General features: G+C 32.1%; 1 protein-coding gene across 5 annotated transcripts in view; it reads right to left on the reverse strand.

Moving 5' to 3' along the window:
- The window catches only part of NOVA1 (NOVA alternative splicing regulator 1), a 138,639-nt gene that overhangs the window by 87,000 nt on the left and 32,210 nt on the right, over positions 1-19,429 (reverse strand). Inside the window, exon 1 of one of the 5 annotated variants that reach the window (XM_084869949.1) lies at positions 9,526-9,627. The exons of 3 other annotated variants lie outside the window; for them this stretch is intronic. The gene's annotated coding sequence lies outside the window, so the exon portion shown is untranslated. Of the gene's footprint in view, positions 1-8,498; positions 8,560-9,525; positions 9,628-19,429 lie in introns of those variants that run through there. One more of the 5 variants, XM_084869950.1, reaches the window with a different exon arrangement.

Here is a 19,429-nt window from a genome sequence, read left to right on the forward strand (position 1 = left end):
AGGCCTCCAGACTAGACAAGAGATTGGCCTGTTTGAGAAATGATCAAAGTTTCTAGAGCATAATGTATAGCGGGTGGAGACTGACATTAGATATAATAAAAAAAATTTCAAGGGCAAATCGTGTTGGGACTTTTAAAACATCATAAAAAGTTAAAATGGCCATTCAAAAAAATGGGAAAATAGCAACATCAAACAAGACACAATTCACAGTTTAAAAAATACAGTTGGTCAATAAATGCACACATTGAAATCTCAGCTTAGCTAGTAATCAAAGGTAAGCAAATTAAAATACCAGTATATTAATTTTTACTTTTCATTATTAATGTACAATGATGGTGAGTTGAAAAAATGACAAAACATTATTTATGCTAGCAAAAAAATGATAAAAACAACAACTAAATAATCAAAAACAGAAGTATAATTTAAATAAATTATGGTACATTTTCACCATGGGAAAGTGCATGTCCATTAAATTCTATCTTCAAAGAACAGTTAGATTTAATTATACCTGATAATGTTGGTTACACCATTTCTAACCCACTCACAAATTTAACAGTGCTCCTCTAAAATATTCTACCGCTCATCATTTCTAGAACAAAAAGCCCTAACTCATCATAATTTCTGTGATCACCACATTAACTGCCTAATAATGACCTTTTCTATCCCCTCATGCCTTTCCACACAGCAAGCAGAATGATTTCCTCAGTGTTCACCACCCTAACATTCGAGCATCCAACGTCTTCACAGTGTAACGATACCAAAATTTTAACTCTTTACTATGGCCCACTTGATCTGACTCCAACATTATATAAAAAAAACAAAAACCTCACACTCTCTTTAACAATGCTCAACACATACAGCATTTCTTTTCTTTTTTCCCCCCGAACATGCTAAATTCATTCAGATCCAGGTCTTTGTCTGCTATTCCTGATGCCTGGAATGTGATTTTCTTTCTCCTAATCATGGAGAGCTCAATTCAAATATCTCTTCTTTGAGATGTTTGGTCTTGCTATCCTAGCTAAAGTATACTCCTACTCAACACTTGTTATCAAGTGTACTTATTTCCTTCATATATTTATGTCTATCTAAAATTATGTATCTTTAGTATTATATATTTATGTAATTTTCTTCACTTACAGAAATATAAAACTATGAGAGCAGAGACTTTCTGTATTCCCAGCATGTAGGACAGTACTTAGCATTTAGCTGTTAATATTGAATGAATGAATGAATGAATGAATGAAGAGTAATAATAGAATACTATATAAATAATAGAATTTTAATTATATTAACTTATAACTCTGAATAGATATCATATAGTAGGGTATAAAAGTAATGTATGCTAACACTAATATAAAAATAGACAAATCTGGAAAAACAGTTAAAGCATATTTAGATTTCATAATTTATTTTATAGAAGCCACAATAAAATTGAACACTCTTGAAAACTTAAATCTTTAAAGAATTAAGACTTTTGATTTTTAAAAAGTAAGTTAATAAAATTAAGAGCTCTATGTATATACGTTACCTGGGCATAAAGAGATGACAGACATATAAAAATATACACACATACACACTAAAAGAAAGAGGAATGACAGAAAATATTACATTATTCCAAATATTCAAAATGACACACTGAAAATAATTTTTAAGAGAACACATTTAAAGATTTTCTTATTTCTTTATAATACTAACATTCATTCAAATAATTTTATAAAATACTCTAATAAAGAGAATAAGCACATATTCAAATTCAGTTTGATATGAAATGATAGCACCTTCAAAAATAAAAATTTTCAGAAACCAGTGATCATCTTCAAAAACTATATAATAATAAGAGGCAAAGGGGGAGATTAGGTTATCTATAAAGTTCTAGCACAGGGATCATTAAAATATAACAGATACTCTTAGGTGGCCACTGTATCCTTTTACTAGCATCAATTTCCTTAGTGGAAATGGAAGCCGGGTTGGAGACTTAAGAAAGAATATTACTAAGGATATTTTCCATGGAAAGAAAAAAAAAGGTAAATAAAAGCAACAAAATTTAAAAAGTAAAAATAAAATAAAATGAGGAAGTGAAAATAATAGGATGACATTCAATTCAAAGAGGAGGGATATTATTTTGACCCTGCATCACAAGGTACATGGTGAAGCCATAACAAGAATGATGTGGTTGGGAGGGTGAATGAGAATGGAGGACTAAAGATTTGGTTTGATTTCAGACATGCTATATCTGACTTAACCTGCAGCACAGGAAAAAATGTGAAGTTAAAATTTCAGAGAGAGGCATAATAAAAATTTATTAATAGCTAATTTCCTTATTATTTCACTTGAATCCATAAGATGAATAAGGTATTTTGCACATAAGCACTCTCTGGAATTAAGTATAAATTGAAGAACTAGGTTTCTGATTAATTTTAAGGTTTGTTATATTTACTTTTTTAAAATATTTCACTTGCTCCATTAAAAAATATTTCTAAAGTAAGTCATATAGTATTACAATTGAAAAATAGTCATTTAAAAAGGGGAAAATACAAACATTTAAAAATGAAGTATATTTCAGATGTAGCATTACTTTTCCTACCTGATAATTGGTAGCAATATATACCAGATGATTCTTAAAAACTCTCTGGATTATACTGTTCCCAAGTATGCTCACAAAAACTTAGAAAAACAGAATTTTGTTCTTCTAATACTGAACTACCTTCCTATAACAATATTCAACCTAAACTAATTAAAAAATACACGAGTAATTAACTTTACAAATTTAGTGAGGCAAATAGAATGTCTGAGTTACTGAAATGGTTGGAAAGTGAGTAAACTAACAGGAATAAACAGTGTTTCTAGATAATTAAAACTAAGAATCACTTGATTATATTTTATAGCTTGTTCACTGTTATCAAAACACAGAAACAAAAGTGCACTAGTGTGAGAAATGACTAAATATAAGTAATTGTATACATTACAATCCCTGGCATCTACCCTGCTTGAAATGCAAATGATTCTGAGATCTGCCATATTTAGCATTTCACCTAACATTTTCATTCATCAAATTTCCTAAGCCAATAAGTGTTAATGGATAAAATCATCACAAATGAAATATTAAGATGTCACCAGTAACATTGGTGAAAGTTAGAAAATAAGGTAAATTTTTTCTTAAAACCTTTACATAAGGTAGTCCATATAACAGTGTGGAAAATAAAACAATGGGATACTTTATTATAAATTAATTTACTTTCTCTCAAACTTTAATGATCTGATTTGAAAAAAAAAAATTTTCCTGCATTACCTTAATATAATATCTGTAATCATTTGGGACTTTACCAAGAAAAAATTTTTCAAATAAGAGAAATTTTCAATTATCTCTACTTACAATGCTATTTTGATTTCTTGGTATTCCAATTATCACTTATTTGCCTGACCATATATATATTTAAAGAATCCTAATTTTGACTTAATTTCACTAATAAAGACTGCATTAAGTTATTATGTTGAGGAATGGCAGATATTCAATGCTATACTTCAAATTATTTAAGGCAACTTATTTATAGCAATCACAGAAAATAACAAGAATTAAGTCTGATTAAATAGTATTTTACTTACAACACACTATAGATTAGAAAATTTAATTTTCTAGTGTTACTGGTGGGGAGCTTATAACCAATGTTCTTGGTGACCAACAGTTTGCTTTTTAGCCATTTCTGACCATATTTAGTGATGCAATTTAAAATGTGGAATTTTTTTTAAAAAAAGAAAGTATCCAATAATAAAAAATTGTGAATAAAATGTTCATTTCATTTTTTTTTCAATAAGAACCTACTAAGTATACCTGGTTTTCCTATTTATCATAGCTAACTCCATCAAGTAAAATAACACTAAAAAGAAAAATAATGAGATGCAGAGAAATAAAAGAAAATCAACTGTACCAAAACAGAACTAAAGTCTAAAAGGAACTTGCCAAAGAATGGATGAAGATCAATACCACTGTGTTAAAAACAAACAAAATCAGAGGCATATAAACTATTTCTTGGCCCCTTTGGAATAAGGATGGAAGAAAAAATGGAATAATGAATTACCCAATAATAATTTTATAAACTTTAATCTCAGGGTTCAAGAAAGAGTCATTAATTCAGCAAATAATGCTCTGAACACATAACAGAGACTCGCAGTAAGGGGGATTCACCAATAAATAAGTCAGTGGCTGTCTCAAAAATGCTCACAATCTAGTCAGGGAGACAGACATACTAGTAGATTATACAATAACACTTCTAAAAAGTACAGTATTAGAACACAGAACACAGTAGTATTTATTCTAACAGCTAAACCCATAAAGGCTTAACCTAAATTGAGCACCAAAGATTGGATAGGATTTGTTAGGAGGAAAATATAGCAAGGACATTCCACATTCCCAGAACAGCATCAAGACACAGCATGGAAAGCAGAAATGAATGAACACTCATAGAAATTCAAAAAATGCAAGGTGACCCTTGTGGCCTCAGTGTTAAGTGGATATTAACAGGGATTGTTAAAATGGGAACTTTTCCTTGTCTTAGTTTTACACAAGGACCCAGTGCTGAGAACAATCATCCACGTACTAGAATTCAGGTGAAAGATCATATATGTAACTTAGAAAGACTGGGTCAGGCATCCTTTAGTCCAGTGGTCGGCAAACCTCGGCTCACAAGCCACCTGCGGCTCTTTGGTTTCTTGAGTGTGGCTCTTCCACAAAATACCATGGCCTGGGCGAGTCTATTTTGAAGAAATGGCATTAGAAGAAGTTTAAGTTTAAAAAATATGGCTATCAAAAGAAACAAATCATTGTACTATTAATATTTGGCTTTGTAGACTAATGAGTTTGCCGACCACTGCTTTAGTCTATCACTCAAATAAAAATTTTAAAAAAGTAAGCATATATTGGAGAAAGAAAACTTATAGTTTGTGTGAGGAAGAAATAGAGTAGTGATTCACTCAGAATTTGGCCTTTGTTTTTTATAATACAGGGCACTAAAGGAATGGAACAGGAACTGGACTTAGCCTGAAGAAAATCTAAAGACAAGAAGGCAAGATGACCTCACTCTGGGCTACCACCTTAGAAATGGCCAAAAGTTCCACTCCAGAGTTTGTGGAGTTATTTTCCCATGGGACAGATAAGGACCCCTTGGGAGGAAATAGCACTAGGTCATTTTAAAGGGAACTCTACTCAGAGGACAACAAAAGGAACAAGATATCCCCAGAAGAAAGAGGCTGGAGGTAGACCAGAGAGTCAGAGACTAAGGAGGATAATCAAAAGAAGACCTAGTAACCACTACATCAAGGAATTACAAGTGGGTTATCCCCAAACAGTGGGAGTCTTTAATAAACCCAGACAAGTAAGACAAGGAATCCAGAAAAGATAAAGACACTTGAATAGCTTTTATCAAAGAGCAGAAAATAATATTTAGATTGGTATTTCAGGTACAAGTGACAGGAAATAATAAAGTGAATTTCTGCTTGCATACTAGTGAGCTCATCTTGTTTAACAAATCCAATAAGAGTAGTAACTGGTGGGCAAAGCAGTATGATTACAAAGCCATAATTTTGCTATGATTATTGAATTTGAAATCTATTCTATAAATATAGAATTAAAGTTATTTTAAAAAGAGAACTAATTATATAATTATATGTCTTCAGTTCATTTAGGGGGAACCTACATCTCTTTATAAAATATTAATTCATTTTCTGAGTTGCGGGAACTCTGGTAAGTTCTGGGGAAAAGAAGTTAAAGGCAGACTCTACCCTCAACACATTTACAGACACATGCAAAGGCAGTTACACTGTATGTGCTAGCTACTAGAATAGGAGTAAGCAAACACAACAGGATTAAACAGAAGGGCAATCTAACAAAAGGATAATGGAGAAGAAGGCATAGGAAATACTTTAATTAAGAAGAAATCTAAAGTGAAACCTGAGGGAAGAGGTTGAGTTATACAGACGACAGCACCCCAGGGTGTGTAAGTGCTGAAGAAAGACAAAGGCCCAAAGAAAGCATAACATATACTGGAAACTGCAACAAGTTTAGTTTCAACCAATGCAGTTTGCAAGGAAAGAAATGAAATGAAGATGAGGACATACGGAGGAGCTAGATTACTTGTCAAAACAGGAAATTTGGATTTTTATCATAAGGATAGTACTAATTTTTCATATATTAGCATACTGGTATCTACTAAGTACTCTTTCACATTTTTTTTTTTCCCCTCACAACAACCCTGTGAGGTAGGTGTAATAATTCACAATTAACAGATAAGAAAAAACCCTTAAAGTTGTGAAATATTTACACTTAATTAAATAGCTACAGAGTGGCTGCCAGGATTCTAAACCAGAAAATACATTAGGAAGATGACATACACACAAATGCACACACATACTTACTTTACCCATAACACAGAAATTTCAGCATTAAAGGTAAATTTTAAAGTAATAATGCTTATTAATTCAGAATTAAAGATAAAAAAGATTTGTAGCATCAAAAGTTCTTGATGCAAACATACATTTACAATTTTCAACTAATTCAATTTATATTGATAAATAACTGCAGAATGCATAAATACAGGCAGGAATTAACTGCTATAAAAGATAAAATTAGCAAAAATTGAACTTATTATATGAGTATTTTACCTCCATTATCTGCCTGACGTTATCTGGAAGGCAAAAACCTTTTCACATTTATTTCTAAAATATATAAATTCAAACTGCACATATCGTTCTATGGAATTAGTTTATATTTTGATTTATAAAAAATAATGCCTGAATCCTAAATTTAAGTAAGGTTACTCAAATATAAACAATTTAGTATAAAAAGAACTGTCCATCTAGTGTTAAATTGCAAAATCATCTGCCTATTATTCACAATAAAACACCTGAAAATTTTCATATCCCTATAAAATCATAACAATTTATTCATACAAATTTTATAAGACAATTTTTAAAATATTATTGGGATAAATATAAAAATATGCCCCTAATTTAAAAAAATAGATTATATATTTTGTAAAACTGAGAATATCTGAGAATTTAAAAATATCCATTTAAAAACGTATGTTCTTTAAAATTAGTGTAAATTATATAAAATCTATACTCAAAATATCTCATTATGTATTTTTATTTTTTCATCACATCCACTATAATGTCCAAATAATTCTTTTTAAAGCCTATAACTGGAAGCTAGAAATTGTCAAAACATTATATAGAGATCAAAGTGCAGATCATTAAATATTTAAAATTTATATAACCATCTATGCATTTGCTTATTTTTTTAATTTAATTAAGATTTAATTATTCTTCAATTTATATTTATTTCTGAATTCCAAAATTATAAATAAAATAAGTTTATTATAAGCCTGATTATGATCCTTCAGAATAAGATGAAGAGCCTTCCCTTAAAAAATAATCTAATGAAGGTATTCGGTTTCTATATTTTATACAATGGAGATAATTTCTAAATAAAATAGGTAAATGTTCCAAACATACAATTTAAATAAAAACCAACATTTCCCCCTTTATTTTGGGGTAAACAAATAGTACATGTATATTAAATTCAAATAATATACCAGTATATTTCATTAAAATAAAAATTTCCATCTAACTCCCTTTTCTGAATAATATACACTGGGAGTATATAAAAGTGGAAGATTCATATGGTTTAAAATGGAATCTAATAAGTTGTGAAATTTACATCATCCATAGGAGGTCTAATGTATAATAATTAAATACCTTGAATAATTGAAAAATATATACTCAGATATGTACAATAGGCAGAGTTTGTATCTTTTCAGCAAAAATATTAAAAAAAACATATAAAACATATGGTCTATTCTGATAAGTGTGATTACTTTGGTTAATAAGATGAATGGAATTTAGCAATACTTAAAATTACTCTGCAGAAAATGCAAAGGAACCGATTATAGAAAATTAAATATTTTATATTTGATTCATAAAATATCCTCTTGCTCAAGATACATAGGTACACTATATTATGTCTAAATTACATTCTTTCAAATACTAAGTTTAATTCTTTAGTGTTTTTACTATTGAATGAAGTATTAAGTCTTTGCAAGGGGGAAAACTCATTAGTATTTTTTGGTATTATTTAACTACATTCTACTCTGAGTGTAAATAGAGGCTAGTTTTCTAATTTATCTGATGCTTCTATGATAAACAAGATATTGAGAATTGTACTTTATTTAATCTAAAAAAAATCAAAAAAGTGGGGACGCCATCACAAAATTAGAAATAGTGGAAAATCTTTGTAGAAAGTCAGATCTCTTCTTTTGACTCCAAAATTCTATCATTTGTCATTTAATTAATGCAAATAATATTCTAACTCAACAGAACCACTTAAACCAAAATATCTTGGTTACATAATGTAAAGTACAATTCCAAACACACACAGAATTATACCCCTGAATTGAACAGAAAACACTGAAAGAAAGGGTCTCTAGAAAATAATTTCTTCCACCCACCTCATTTTACAAGTACGTAAACTGTGGCCCAGAGAGGTTTTTATCTGCTTTCATTGGGAATCTATAGGTATAGAAATATATACAAATATCATTTAACTTATGACATATAATTTAAATCAGCTAAAACAAATGACACTATTTCATATGACTAAGACTGTAAATACTAAGACCCTGATTTCTTGTCATAGAAATGTCTGTGGATACACAAATATTAATTTAAAAAAACAATTGATAACTAGTACATTATACTATTGACTAAACAAGGCAAAAGAATATAACAATCCATATCATATTATTTAACAAGAGACAGCACTTTCTAATGTTACTTTCCTATCCTTTAGGGCATGAACACGCCACACTATTACTAAAGATAGCACTGTTGTAAAATTGCTTTTACAAAGGAAAAAAGGAAATCATTAAATACTTGAATAGAAGAAACTGAAATACAGTAAGAGGAAGTTCAAATATTTACTATTTCTTCTCTCCAAAACTTTGTTTCAATATGTTAAAAAAAAAAAAATTCAAAATTGAGGTTTCTAAAACAAAGAATGAAAAGAAAAACTGGGTTCAAATTTTTGTAGCAAAAATTTCACCAAAGACTAAAAGTATTATAAAACTAAGGCATAAAATACAGCAAGCAAAGTTAATTAGGATGTTCCTGTTGAATTATACATTGATTTGCTACTTTAAGAACACAGCTCTAACCTCATATAATATGGGTTTGGTTATTTGAAAATATTTAAAAAACAAACGGATTCTTCTAAGTTTCAACAGAAGTGTATTACTTAGAAAAACATTTTTGAGTTTCGTTTGCTTCTAGAAAACAATATCCAAGGAGTGCATCCATTTGTTTATTATTTAGTTCAGTTCCAATCACAAATTAGATGACCTCAGCATAAACTTTAGAGCCAGGAGAGCAGCACTAAGTTTAACTGACCTCAATACATTTTCTAATGATGCTTCCCAGTTATTTGCTATTCTCTCTTATTGGGTTTTCCAGTCTAGAGTGGGTACACAGAAAACTTACAGTCTATGTAGTACTCCTAGTCAGTGTCACTCTGCTGATGGCACAGTGGAGAAATACCTTCTGTACGGGGCCATGTACAATTTCTTCTGCAGCTGTCAGCACCTAGGGGAAAGTGCGCTGTTAAACAGTTGCTGCGTTCCACCTCAGAAGTGGCTGCAATTCGGTGGTGGGTGAAGTGATTCCTGTACGTATATACAGGGATGAAAAGTACTATAGAAAATGAAAATATTTAACAACAAAAGTGGCTGTCTGAAAACTGTGCCACTGCAAAACAATACATCATTCAATCACAAGAGCCCTACACAGATGGGCTACCACTCATTTAGACGTTGAATGTTAAGAATGATTGAAGGGGGAAAAAATAGAAATACAATTATTCAATTCATAACATAACTATAAATCAATGTTAAAACATCTGTGCTGAAAAACTAAGCCTAAACATTGTATATAAATTTATATCATTATTTGCCTAAAATCTGGTCAGTGTATACATAAGATACTTTATCCTGTTCAGCTTATTTTATATCAGAATTGTAGCATATGCAACATTGAATATATAAAAAAAGAAAAAACATTCTGAAATTCTAAATTACTTTATGTGAAAAACACACAATGAAATAACTAGTCCTAAAAACTAGAGATGGTTATTTTTCATATAATGAAGTTTTATAGTAATCCCATTATAAAATGACAACTTCTCTTCTCAAAAATCACAATGAATTAGAATCCAGATACAGTCTTCATCCTTCCAAACAATGAGTTAACCTAGTCTATGATAAAGTTAGTTCATTAATACAGAAAATAATTACATTTTACTTTTACTATAACAACAATGCCATTTCTACTTATCTTTGATGTAATCAGAAGGTAAAACTCACCAATTATTCTCTGAAAATAATCTCTGAATCACTAAACTATCTTTCTTTCTAATCTTCTATCTCAGGGTCACAGCCACCATGTTCATACTACTTTGAAGAGGTAGCTGTTTACTTACTTCAAAATAACACATTTAGGTTCCTGACAGATTGAGGGTGCTCTAAGCAAAGTCCAACAGACTGGACCACTAAAAAGTGTCCTATATGTCAAACTTTTCTCAATCTCACTTGCCATAACAACTTTATTTTATTTTGGCACATACTTAATGGAGTCAAAGATAACTGACAATTTCAGCTTCCTTTGAATTCTTTCTAGAATAAGGAATAAAATAAATAAATATTTCATTTAAGTAACAAGAGATGGTAAAAGAAAGTACAGAGTGCCCTAGACTCTTTTTTAAAAGAAGACATACATCATAGATTCCCAATGTGGGGTCCATGAATGAAATTTAGGGAACCCAGGAATTCTGCAAAATTGCTTATAAAAATATAGACATATTAATCAGGTTCATAGTACATTTTTATAGAAAATGGGCCATAAGTTTTTGTCATATTCTCAAAAGGCTACTGGTAAGTGACATGAAGACACCCAATTGAATAAGTAGCAGAAATCACTTATAGTATTTAACTCTGAGTGGGTGTTTCTTCTTATGTAAAATGAGTAACAGACACAAGGATGTTCCAACAACTAAATGAAATAACTTATATGGTACAATAATTAACCTATTATTATCAGTAATATTAATAATTGTTCAAAAGAGCTACCTCAAACAACCAAAACTTCCTTACAGAGTACCATCTATGTTTACTGCTACATAACTTCATATTACTTTTATTTAGTTGTATCTTCTACATTTATTTATTGTGTCTTCTCAAAAAGACCAGTCTTATAAGCTATATATTTCTGCATTATTTACATATCAAAATGTTAAATACACATTTTAGAATATTGATTCATACTCCTAGAGTCTACATGTCTCAAAAAGCCCACTGATCCCTTGTATGATGCTACACTTACTCAGAACAGATACAGGTAAGTAAAGCATTTGTTTCACTTGCTTCAATTGTTTATATAAAATAATTTAATTTCCTTTACCTGTCTCTCCTTTTATTCACACAAACAAACAAAACTAAATTTGAAGCATCTATCAATGCATCACATTTTCTGAAAAGGCTATACAAGTAACACTTTTACTTTTATAAATCATGTTCCTTACTCTTCAGGTTAGTTTTCTGAAGGTAAAAGACACAAAAACATTCATAGATAACATCGTTTAAAAAAAAATCCTTGAATTAAAACATATAGACTAGCCTTGCCTCTAAGATGAACACACAATATTATAAACAGGATTATAAAACAGTATAAGGTGTTCTTCAAGGTTGGGGTGACCTGTAAATTCTCCTCAAAAAATGGCCAATGAAATATTACCAAGTATTAATGATACTCAGAGACAGAAGATTTGCTAATATGTATGAAATGATATCATATAATGCATCTACATAGTTAATTCCTAATCATTTCAAGTGTAAAGAACCTTTTGTAGAGTCTTCTCATGATAGCAGTTACACTGTATGTATTCACATATTACTAAAATATACTTCAGTAAAGAACAAAGGGAATAAGCTTTAAGTGAAGGAACAGAAAAGAGAAGCATATTAAGCATTCAGAATAACTGCAATAAAAAGGATATTAGTAGCACATAGAGTATATGCAGGGGTAATGAGAAGGACAACAGACACAGGCCCAATTATGAGAAGGGAAATTTTATTTCAAAGGATGGCATTTTGATAAGCATTTTACAAAAATCACTTTAGCAGCAACATGGAAAATGAACTAGAGATGTGGTTCAACTGGGATGAAAGCAATGGAAATATATAGTTAAATATAATAAAATATTTATTAAAATGAAATAAAGATATACACTATATAAAACACTAAAAGAATAAGAATTGTGGATAAGTCAACGCTATTTCTAAAATCTGAGTATAGAAGCTAGCATTCATTCACTCATTCATTTATTTACTCAATTTTCTCCAATAGGTCAGGTCCCATTTTAGGCACTGAGCAAAAAGGACTGAACAAATATGCCAATGACTTACCTTTTGGAAGCTAATGAAAAAGACAGATAAGTAAATTACTAAATTTCCTATATAATAAAAAGCTAATATGCAAATTGTCCCTACTGGTGGAATTTTGATGAACTGGGGTTAGACGTGTGCTGACCACCAGGGGGCAGCGCAGAACATGGCAGGTGTGTCTGTGATGCAGGGCTGGCAACCGTAGGCAGTGGAGGCACTGCCAGCCCCAGTGGACCCCGATGAGAGCAGGACCATCGTGGGATGATAAAACAAGTGAGTGGGTGGCACCAGGCCAAGGCTGGTGTGAAGGGAGGCCCCCAGCCTGCAGCCGGGGGAAGGGAGGCTCCGGCAGGCAGCAGGCAGCTGCTAAGGACCCTATCCACGCACGGCTTCATGCACTAGGCCTCTAGCCCTATCTAATAAAAGAGTAATATGCAAATAGATGGTCACTCCAACACACAAGATGGCTGCCCCCATGTAGTCAAAGATAGCTGCCCCCATGAGGACACAAGATGGCCACTCCAAGATGGCTGGCAGGGAAGGGCAGTTGTGGGCAGTTGGGGGTGACCAGGCTGGCAGAGGAGGGCAGTTGGGAGAGACCAAGCCTGCATGGGAGGGCAGTTAGGGGTGACTAGGCCTGCAGGCAAGGGCAGTTAAGGGCAAACAGGCTGGCAGGGGAGCAGTTAGGCATCAATCAGGCTGGGAGGAGAGTGGTTAGGGGGTGATCAGGCTGCCAGGCAGAATCAATTAGGGGCAATCAGGAAGGCAGACATGCGAGCAGTTGGGAGCCAGCAGTCCCGGATTATGAGAGGGATGTCAGACTGTCAGTTTAGGCTCGAAACTGGCAATTGGACATTCCTCAAGAGGTCGCAGATTGGAGAGGGTGCAGGCTGGGCTGACAGACAACCCCTCCCCACAGTGCACCCGGCCTCTAGTGTATGAAAATGATTCACACCTAAATAAAAAAAATATCCCAGTTATAGGATCAGAGTGACAAACATACCATTTTAACAAAGAAATCAGAGAAAAACTAACAAAATTGCATTATTTGAATGAAATAATTTCCAAATAATGTGGAATGAGTCCACAGGCTACCTGGGATAAGAATAATGCAGACAGATGGAATAGAAAGAACAAAGCTCTGAATCAGAAACAAGTGATCAAAATTTTAACATGGGGTCAGATTACAATGGGCTTTGCAGACCATAATAAGGACTTTGGGGTGTTTTGTTTTTTTTGGGGGGAGGGGACTTAGAGAAAGAAACTTAAGAATTTTAACTGAGGGAGTGGATATAACTTATTTAATCTTTTAAAAGTATGATATCAGCCATTATGGTGGAATTGATGGTAGACACCAAGAATGAAAGTATTAGCACGACTATGGTAAAATTTACATAAAAGAATATTGAACGGGACTTTCCCCATTGTCCGGGGATTAGTAATTAGAACCCATCACTAAGAACAAATTATAATCAACCAAGATTAGTAATTCAGAAGATAGCCTAAACAAGTGATAGCCAACTACTCTGTAACTTAAACATCTTTACCTTTCTCAGTTCCTCTTTACCCCACATTGACCAATCTTATTTCAAGGTGAATGAGGCAATCATCTGAGTTTGCTGCACTGACTTAATGTAGGTGGACAATGCTGTTGCCAAGAGTTTATATCAAGCAAGAATGGGTCCAAAATATCAAGAAGGAAAGACTGGTATCTGATCTCTCAGCCGGACCTCAGCTTGTGTTGAGACTTGCTTACTGTCCCATGCTCACTCCCCCTCCCCATGCCCATTTGAGGGAAAGGGAAAGATAACTTGCAGTTGGAAAAGGGGGCAGAGAGAATGAAAGCTGATGGACCTGAGCCTCCAGGCAATGGGGACCCCAAAAGCCAGAGGTGATGGGTATACTACAGAGGTAGAAACGGAGAAAGAGTAGAAAAAGCAAGCCAGAACAGGAAAGTGTAACCTTTCAAAAATACCTTATCCCCCCAAAATGTTTGTACATATGTTGCATCAGAGATCTAGCATTTATCTTTCTTTCCCCACCGAAGGCATGAGGTCTAGTCAGTGTTAGATAGAAAAGCAGAAAGAAAAAAGCAAACAAAAGTGTCACTTAAGAGAGCCTTTTTCCCCTTTCCATTTCTCTTCTAGGCATCAACACCCAGGATGAAAACTGAAATATAAATGAAAGAGCAGATCACTCTTGGTTCACTGGAGTTAGCAGAGTGAATGACTACATCCACCTCTTTCCACACTTCAAGGCTCTGGGAGGGCACGCACAAGTAGAAGGAGAAAAGTTAAGTTTTAAATTAGGCTCTGAGGATAAAATTCAAACTAGTCAGATTCAACTGACTTTACGAGATTAAAGTAAGATTGAACGTATCTTCTGAACTCCCCAAGGAGGTATAATGTTTTCTTGTGGTGAGCAAAGAAACAAAAAAATTGATTTGATTAGCAAAGGTCAGATTGGAGAAAAATAAAACCATCCCATGGTTGCTTTTGACTTTCTCTCTCTAAAACATTCTACAAATATCTAGCTGAATGCCTGCATTATCCTATGGTTATTTCTTATTTTTAAAAACTGGTAATTAGATAACTAATGATTGTGTTACAAGAAATTCTTTATATTCTTATCCTGGCATAAAAGTTACTAAAATATTCTGAACATTTACAAATAATAGGTCTTATTACAAATACTAACAAATATAAGTAATTTTATACATTTGTGAAGAACACTATGTTGTTAAAAATAAAATCCCCTAAATAAAATACCAAACTAGAAGCTTGATGCACAATAGGCTCCAAGGAAGGAAAATGCAGAAAAAGAAGAAAAAAAAGAAAAGAAAAAAAAGCAGGTTTGTTTTAAAGAACACTTTCAATATTCATATTGGAATAATCTAAAAACAATTTTAGAGACAACTCTGCTCGGATTCATAGGTTAATAACTTGGGACTTCTCCCTAAACTGAATCATGCTCTTTCCAGTAATTTGATATTTAAATTAATATTTGATGGGACTTCTCTAAAACAAATTATTTATTTGTTTGCTTGCTTATTTATTTCAGAGAGGAAGGGGGAGAGAAAGAGAGAGAGAAATATCAATGAAGAGGAAAAAAATCATTGATCGGCTGCCTCCTGCATGCTCCCTACCAGGGATGGAGCCTGCAACCTGGGCATATGCCTTGACCGGAATCGAACCATGAACTCCTTAGTTCATAGGCTCGACCGCTGAACCATGCTGGCTAGGACCAAATATATATTTTTTAATAAATTAAGGTATCTGTATTTTATCTGACCAAGTTGTACATAATCTTATCTCTGTTTAAATATTATATTTTTTATGCCAGTCTTTTTATTTAACTCATGATTGCAAACATACCAGTGCGCACATGTATTGATCCATGAATGTGAATATATGATGATTTTTTTTCATTTTTGTGTCTCATTTTGTGTGTTTGTGAACAAACAATAAACTCCTTTTGAAGGCTAAATAGTCATATTTTTAGATAATACAGCATCCTATACTTTTGTTATAATTCTTTATGTAATGTTCCTCTTCACTTTATAATCACTCATCATTCTAAATAATGCCATGTATATTAAACATATACTTTATCAGTCAGTCCTCAGAGATATAACATAATAAAGAGAAAGTAAAGGAAGTCAAAATTATAAAACCAGTTTCTATATTTATAGTTTTTCTGGTCCACTTTTTCATACGATATAAGAATATTAGTTATAAATTATTAAGTGTATGAAAAATCATACGGACTCAAGTAATACAAATATACATGTTCACTGTTAGTAAATAATGTTAGCCAAATTGTCAACACAATATTGAAGGGCAAGCACCGAGTTGGAGGACTAACCCATCTGACTTCAACATTTATTATAAAGTTACAGTAATCAAAGTAGGAAGAGAATAGTAAAAAAATAAAACCACAAAAATATAATGAACTGATCTCTGACACACAACAAATAAAATTCAATATCGAAGAACAGCCTTTTCAACAAATGGTGCTGGCACAACTGGACATCCACATGCAATAAAATAAAAATAAATCTAGACGCAGACAATAAACCATTCATAAGAATTAGCTCAAAGAGATTAAAGACAAAGAAAAGTATAAGACTCCGAGAATAATAATAATAATAAAAAAAAATCTAGGTAACATTGGGATTGACAATGACTTTTTAGGTATAACATTAGAAGCATAATTCATGTAAGAAAAAAAATGATCACTAGATTTCAATAAAATTAAAAACTTCTGTTCTACAAATAACATTGTTAAGAGAATGAAAAAACAAACCATGATGGGGAGGAAAACATTTGAAAAACACATATCTGATAAATTAATAACCCAAAGAACTCTTAAAATTCAACAATTAGAAAACAAACAATACAATTTTAAAAATGGGCCAAAGATCTGATCAGATACCAAAAAATGCAACTGGTGACATCTAAGCATATGAAAAGATGCTGAAGTCACATGAAAAGTGTATTAGTTTTGTGTGTGTTTTTTAGGGCAGGCAACAACAAAGTACCATAAACTGGATGGAATAAACAACAGAAATTATCTCACAGTTTTGGAGGCTAAAAATCCGAAATCAAGGTGTTGGCAGGTTTGGTTCCTTCTGAGGACTGTGAGGGAAGATCAGATTCCAGGCCTCAATTCTTGGCAGTCTTCACATTCCCGGGCATTCTCCCTGTATGCATTTCTCTGTGTCCAAATTTCCCTTTTTATAAAGACACCAGTCACATTGGATTAGGACCCACTGTAATCATCCCACCTTAAATTGATTAACTCTGTAAGGACTCTATCTCCAAATAAAGTCACAATCTGAGGTACTGGGAATTAGGATTTCAACATATGAAATTGACATAATTCAATCTATTTAACTGCAAATTTAAAGAACGAGATATAATTATGCAACTATTAGAATGGCCAAAATTGAAAACACTGACAACCCCAAATACGGATAAGATGTGCAGCTACTGGAACTCTCATTTATTGTTAGTGGGAATGCAAAAATGGGTGCAGCCCCTTTGGGAAACAAGTGGCAGTTTCTTTCAAAGTAAACATACTCTTACCATGTGATTCCGCAATTCCTTGGTATTTACCCAAATGAGCTGAAAACTTTTGTCCAAACAAAAGCTTATACACAATGTTTATAGCAGTTTTATTCATAATTGCCAAAAATTGGAAGCAACCTAGATGTCCATCAACAGCCGAACTAATAAACAAACTATGTTATGTTGACATTATGGAATATTATTCAGTGATAAAAATATATGTGCTATCATGCCATAAAAAGACTTAAAGGAACCTTAAATGCATATTGCAAAATGAAAATGTCAGTCTGAAAAGGCTTCATACTGCAAGTACATGACATTCTGGAAAAGGCAAAACTATAGGAAAAGTATAAATATCAGTGGTGGCCAGAGATTCATAAGGAGGTAGGAGGAATGAATAGGTGGGAAAAGGTTGGGTATTTGAGGCAGTAAAACTGGTCTGTCATTATATATTTGTAAAAATAAAAAGAGTGAATTCTAATGTAAACTACGGACTTCAGTTAATAATAACATGTCAATATTGGCTCATCAACTGCAGCAAATGTACCACACCAACACAAAATGTTAACAGTAGGAGAAGATGTGTGGTGGGAGGCAGAAAAGGGGCAAATAAGGGTCTATGGCAACTTCCTAGACTTTATACTAAATTTTTCTGTAAGACTAAAACAGCTCTAAAAATTAAAGCCTGTTATTTTTTGTATTAAGAATGACAAGAAATAAAAGGTTTAGGGTAATTACATGAAAATAAAAATAGGCTCTCAAAATTTAAATACAAATGCTGAACATATTATTTTTCAGCAATAGCCATGACTGTAAATTATAGAAAAGATATATTATATAGGATTTAAAATATGGTTACTTGAGTACAATGCAGTTAGAGAAATGATGGTACACAGTTACATTGGCTGATATGGAAATGAGTTTATCAAGGTAAAAGTTTTTGTGTTCCTTGTCTTCCCATTGATATTATTTTGCAAAACTATTGTTTTATACAGTCTTACCCATTTTTTTTTTCCAATTTGAGGCTTCTTTTCCAGACTACTTGCAGTGAAATGGAACACAGTGAAGAAGCATAATAAGCATTTTATATATTCAAAAATAAGACGCAAGTCAAAACATATAGCCACCAAAACTTGCTTTCATCACACACAAGTAACATTTCCAGTTTCTAGGATTATAGTTCACATTAAGCTATATATTTATAAAAGCAATTCATGCTCTAATACTCAATAAAATTGTAATCTATATATAGAAAAGTTATAACTGGCAAACGGTTTAAATAGGCCAAGACATTTTAGTTTAACAATGTGCTATTTTAATTTCAGAAACCCAGATAAATGCAAAAAATCTAACAGTATCAAGAGTTTGAGATTATATTTTTTTTAAATATTCATGCTATACTTACTTTAACCAGTCTAAAATTCCCTAGCCTACCTGATATTAGAATGAAACTAGGTAATATTGATCACCATATTGCAATACAAAAGTTTTGACTAAAATAACTCAAGGATAAGTTTTCTCTCCCTGCTTAAATATTAAGTCTCTTACGTAGATGGAATAGAAAATTTATAAAGACAAGGGAATTTGAAATTAACTATGAAATGAGTTTTCACCAGAAAGAATGAGTTTTCTACCCTTTGAAGTTAAAAAATTATTTTTCTACAGTATGTAGATCTAGTCATACTCCAATTTATTTTTTAGTATTCCTCAGTAATCTCAGTAATGTTAATGATGCTAATACATCTTTTCTTAAAAAAAACAAAACTAATTTTAGAAAACTATAATATATCCTGGTAGTTATGTTAAGGAACATAATTAATCAGATAAACTTTGATTTGTAATCCAACAATGTAGAATTTATTTTTGCCCTCATCATATATC

This window comes from Pipistrellus hanaki, assembly GCF_964339955.1.
Source record: "Pipistrellus hanaki genome assembly, chromosome: 1".
Classification (NCBI taxonomy): Eukaryota; Metazoa; Chordata; class Mammalia; order Chiroptera; family Vespertilionidae; genus Pipistrellus; species Pipistrellus hanaki.